This window comes from Strigops habroptila, chromosome 10, assembly GCF_004027225.2.
Source record: "Strigops habroptila isolate Jane chromosome 10, bStrHab1.2.pri, whole genome shotgun sequence".
NCBI lineage: Eukaryota > Metazoa > Chordata > Aves > Psittaciformes > Psittacidae > Strigops > Strigops habroptila.
In genome coordinates, this window is record NC_046359.1 from 43,124,234 (window position 1) to 43,129,990 (window position 5,757).

The 5,757-nt window shown below is 39.7% G+C and overlaps 1 long non-coding RNA gene across 1 annotated transcript; it reads left to right on the forward strand.

Moving 5' to 3' along the window:
• Positions 1-1,481: 1,481 nt before the first annotated feature.
• Positions 1,482-5,388, forward strand: LOC115613881. Its single transcript, XR_003993555.1, has 3 exons — positions 1,482-2,135; positions 4,044-4,142; positions 5,202-5,388. It is a non-coding gene; the product is annotated as an uncharacterized LOC115613881 (long non-coding RNA).
• Positions 5,389-5,757: the final 369 nt, after the last annotated feature.

A 5,757-nucleotide genomic window follows, 5' to 3' on the forward strand; every position in this document is an offset into this window, starting at 1 on the left:
TCTCACCCAGATGTGTGCATTTTCATCCTGACATCATGATTTTCCTTCTTTTTTTTTTAATCAGAGGTAATCCAGAACTAATCCCAGAGAGTTAAAAAGGCACAAATGCAAATTTACAGGTTTTGTCCCTCTGTAGTTTCTGACGTTCACACGTGTTAGCGATCTGTGCTTGGGCTTACCGAACTGAAAGCAAAATGATGTGTTTAAGTACAGTTTAGACAATGCATTCAGCAATGATTTTGATTGCGATCATCCCATTCATTTGGGTAATTAAAATACTCATTACAATTGTTCAGGATATAAATGCCAATCTTTGAAGTCTGTAATGGAAATACTTGTATTGCTCTGGATGTGTGACTGTAGAGCTACAGCACCTCAACTCTTCGCACAGTGATGCCTAACAATAACTCCAGTGGCCTCCAAGTCTGTTAATTGAATTCCTGCATTACAGGAGTGCTGAAAGCCTTCTGTCTCTAACCAGGATTCTGTGCTGTCACTAACCAGGATTCTGTGCTGTCAAGGTGTACAAAATCAGAATGAAGAATCACCTCTTGTGATAGGTGGACTGGAAAATAACCCAAGGAGCCTTCTTCATTCCTCTGCTTGACCTCTGTAGCGGTTGAACGCTACCCTTCCTCCCACTGATATGGAAGTGGTCATCAAATGACAGAGTAGAGCTAGAGGGGGAGAAGATGCTGATTTAATTAGAGATCTAAGGGGTCATTTTTTTTCCTCAGCATGTAGTACTGTTGTAAGTCAGCACCTATTGATGTATGATGATTACAGACAGCCAAGAAACTGGCCTGTAGGTCCAATGTCCTAGACTTACTACAGCAGAGACAGGACCCTTTGCTTTTAAGAATGAGCAGTTTGCCCACTTCATTTATAGTCAAGCTGATGCAGAAAAAAGAGTCAGTGAAAAAAGAGCCAGTGAAAACGAAACTAGATGAAATGTATAGGAAAGAGAGCTGGAAAAACAAAGCAAATGTTAGACAGTGTCATTTGCAAAACAGGCAAAGCTCTGAAAATATGCTCAAGAGATTTAGGAGCATACATTTTCTTGAAAGTCAGCAGGATTTGTGTTCTAAACCCGAAATAGAGTGTTGAGTATTTTCTCTGGTATTTGTACTTCAGTTTAGCAGGAAGAAAATGTATTTTAAATGTTTCATTTTGAAGTTTAAGGTGCAGAACTTTGGGAAATGACTAATTTAGCTTTAAAGATGTTCATGTACTACATCTTCAGTTGTGATCAGAGGTTTTCCAATTTTACCTAGTGCTGCTGAGATCAGAGTGTTAACTTGAGAAACTATGCTTTCACTCAATAAAGAAAATAAGGTTCCGACTCTTCACTGGCTGGAAGAGCTCATGATTTAAAAAGCTGACTTGTGTATGGGGCTGGAGGGATGTCTGAGCTGTGATTTTATTATTAATACTTGCTTTTGGCAGGAGCGTTATAAAAAGTGACAATTGAAACAAAAGTTCCTGAGTGATAATTAAACATCAAGTCACTAGTGGTGAAAGGAAGCTGCTGGTATCCTAACAACTTAAGCTAATGCTGTAATCAAGTTACTTTCATGGCTCCTTTCTTTCATTAGAGTAGAAATGGTGGCCACAGAGAGCACTTAATCCTTTCGCGTGCCTCTCCATGAACTAAGAAGGTGGTCCTTGCTTAAAACAGATAGACAATCATCAGACCACTGAGGCAGCCACCTGTAGCTTCATTCACACTGGTGCTCAGCGTTTGCAGGATCAGGGCCAGTATTTATAACTGCAATCTACTGCATAGCACTTTTTTGGGTTCTTGATTCTTAACAGGTGCTCTGCAGACTGTGAAAGCAATTGAAAGTATTATGGTTAGACACATCATGGAGATTAACTTGTTAAATGATCAATTCTGGCCTCATGCTGGAAATCTAAGCCAATCGTCTGAATGAAATGTGTAAATTCCTGTATAAGAGAGATTTATCTCTTTCCAGACTTTTCAGTGCTCTGCACAAGCTGAAAGCAAGCAAGTGTATAATCTTTTCTGGGGGTGATGCTATATATTTGCTTCCACTAGGAATAATTTCCTAGGATGTGGTGTCCAGCTGTGTGCATGCAATGGATGTCCGCAGAAAGTCAATGCAGGTACTTTGGTGAGCGTTTCCACTGCTGAAGCTCTGAATAACCTAGGATCCGATAGACATCCTGGGTAGGAAATGGGATCTGCCAAGCATTCCCACCAATATCCAACAGGTCATATCCCTGTGCTTGGGGCTTGCCCCTGACAAAAGTGATGGAAGTATTTATTCTCCCTAATAGCCTGCAGGAATTCTGCTGCATATTCTTTCATGGGAATATTCTCTTTTCCTCTTTCCTCTTTGCCTTCCTCTCTCTCCTGACCCCAGCTTCTCCCTGTCTTTTACCTTTTCTGGATTGATTGTACGTTTTCCAAGTTTAAGGCTTGCTTATTTTCCCACTGTCCCTAAGTGGCACAGCTGAAGTATTACAGACCAGTCATCAAAGTACCTTTAAAACAGGGAATTGTCAGGAACTCACATGTGTATGAAAGACTTGTCTTTGCACAGCAATTCTCGTGGGTTATCAGGGCAAAATATGACTTACTTTGACAGTGGTCCCATCATAAGCTCTTACCTTCAGGAATTCAACCTCCTACTTTTACAACCTATTCATAGTCCCTTTGGAAATTTTAAACGCAGCATGTTAGGATGTTGGTTAACAGCAAATAAACCTGTGCTCTGACCTGCCCATGTGCTAATAATAAGTCATGAGTCTGCTTTTTAAGAAACTCTGTCACAAATGGTGGTTACAAAAATAAATGAACGACTGAATTCCTGCAGATCAGACCATCCAGATGGGACTGCTGGGGGGTAGGTTAATGAGTTGGCCCTGTGGCCTTGACAGTCTTCCTTCAAAAACAGGGGCACATGTTGCTCAGACGGGCCCATGGCCTCTCTATTTTTCCAAAGGTGAAATTTAGCATGGAGTGAAGGGCCAGCGAGAGGTCTCTCACTCAGGCTCGCATGGGGCTTGACTGATAGATAAGGTTTGTGCTAACAAACCTCATTTTTAGGGATTAAACTAGCCCTTTTGGTGAGCTCCTGAAGAGCAATGTGGTCTATGCATGAACATTTTGTACAGGCTTCTGCTATGCTCCTGGTCCTTAAGGATTTGCAAAGAGGCATTTATGGGTTAGATAGAAGATATATTATAATCTTGCTTATACCTTCTACTGAGTGTGCATAAACTGTATATGTGGGATAGACACCATCGGGTGTTTTTGCAAGAATTGGATGGCTTTAATTTCTAGACTTGTTTTTTTGTTATATCACTATAGTAATTAGTTCCACTTTTCCACAATACTAATCAGTTCAGCATTTTCTGAAAGGACTTTTCGTACTGCAGAAATTACTTCCATTTGAGTGGAATGTTGGATTCGCCTAAAGTAAGAAATGAGGTTTTGGCCAATAGACACACCAGATATTAAGTACCTTTTCTGGGGGGTGGGAGCTGGCTAAAGAAGAACACCAACAAAAACAACAGCAATATGCACCTATTATCTCTATTACAACAACATTCTGGTTTCTATGTGTACATAGTGACTCTGTTGCTTTATTCCTTGGACAAAAGCATAGCATGGATAATGACAACTAAACTCCTTGGTCTTTGGAGTTGCTTCCTCTTTTGGCTGATACACAATTTACACAGTTAGTTCCATGATTTCTGGTGTCTCAAGAGTGCATTAGAGTTTCACAGCAGGAGATTTGTAAAAGGGAAAGGAATGGTGTACAGGGAATTAAAAGGTCTGTAAAACTAGAGGCTTGCTCTCCTGTGAGGAGTGATCTTGTCTAAATCAATAAACGTCCATGGTCTGTGTTTTTCAGCTGTGATTATTAGGACTGTGTTCAGTCAGTGTGTTCTGAGCAGAGCCAATATTGGCTTAATAATACCCAAAAATGTATTTACAGCTATTTGTCCAAATTCTGAATAACTGTTCCTTTTGTTCTCTGTCTTTTGCTATTCCCAAACCATAATGCAAACAGGTTTTGGCTCTGACTCCAGTGAAGTATTTCTAAGCATGCTTAACGCCAGGCACATGACTACTCCAGTTAACATTTGCAAGGCTTTCTACAGGCTTAAAGGTAAGCACATGCTTGAACGGTTTGCTAACTCCGAGTCTCATTTTTCCTGAGTATTTAGGAGAACATTGTTTTTAGTGACTACACCATGCACGATAAGAGATGTTCTCGAATAAAGACCATTACTGTTCATTTTCCATTATTCTGTATTCGTTGTTACCTCTGCTCCTGCTAAACAGTTTATCTTGAGTCAAAACCTGTAGTAAAGGGGCATCAATGAAAAGTTGCATTTTGGTATAACAAATAGTCAAAGGCAATGACTGAGCAAAAATCTTAGAAGTCCAAATTTGTTTTTGAGAAATGCTATGTAAACACTCGGAAAAAGGAAATATAGCTAAAGAATAAGAAAACAGTAAAAAAAGGCTGATTTCTGACAAGTCTTACCCTGCAAGATCCTACAGGCATTACGGATGTCTACCACTCGGTAGCTAAGTAGGCTTGACTCTCTTGCACTCAGCAGTGACTGACTTTGCCTACTCTGATCTCTTAGAACAACTCTAGTGCTTAGCTTCTGCTAAGTGGGGTGGCTAATATGTAATACTGTAAAGTTATGCATCTACCATAACAAAACCAGAGTAATACTGGCAGTAAAAGGAAACCTTGTTTTCATTTACAGTAATTATTAAATCGGTTCTAACTCCAGGGTAGCAGTTAAAGAAATTAAATTCACAGGTATTGGGCAAAGATACAGTCACAGCTGAATTCTTAAACGTAAGAACATGAAACAGAAAACCAACTAGCTGGTTATGAGGAGGACATGCTGTTTATGAGCTGTTGGGTTACATTTTCTGCTGATCCATCTGCCTTTGGAAATCCCTTCCCATCCCTTGAAGACTAAAATGTCATTCTGTAGATAGAGGCAGGATTCAAGCAGTACCATTCTCCTCAGATATCTTCTGATGAGGTGTCAGCTTCCTTTTGGCAGAGTCTGGAGGATAGATAAGCAGCTGTGGTTACAGGCACAAAGGGCTTTTATGACAAGGTGAGAAAGAGAAAGTTTCAGATTAGCAGGAATTTGTATCTTTATTGTGCTTTTAACTTCAGTTTCAAATCTTTACACAGATTTTTGCTGGTACATGAACTCAGTGAACTAATGTCCTATTGCATTTTAATTTCATCACTCTGACTCTCTGACTTCAAAGCCTGCTCGAAGTCTAGAGGAAAGTTCACAATCCGCTTGATTTGGCTACAGAAAAGCGGGTTTGTTGTTTGTGGTGCCAAAACAGGGAGAGCTCTTGAAATAGATCAGCCAAGAATAAAAATGATCGATTGTATTCGTACTTGGATAAAGAGTAATTTTAACTAACTCCTCACTGTTAAAGTAAGGACTACTAATTTTTAAGGAAACAAGCAGAAGAAGCCTCCGAGGTAGGTGTTTAAACTAAATGAAAACTAAGTAAATCAGTAAAAGAAATACAACCCCCTGCAGGATGCACTTCTTTCCTCTCCCTGACTCTCCCATAGTTATTTTATTCTCTTGTTTTGTTAATCCCAAGAAATTTTAGACCTCAAAATCTGCAAATTCAAGTTTTAAACAAGCTTTAAAATTGCGACCCATCAAAGTTCACCCTAAGCTTGAGGGATATATCACATTCCATGTCATTGTTAAAACTGCCTA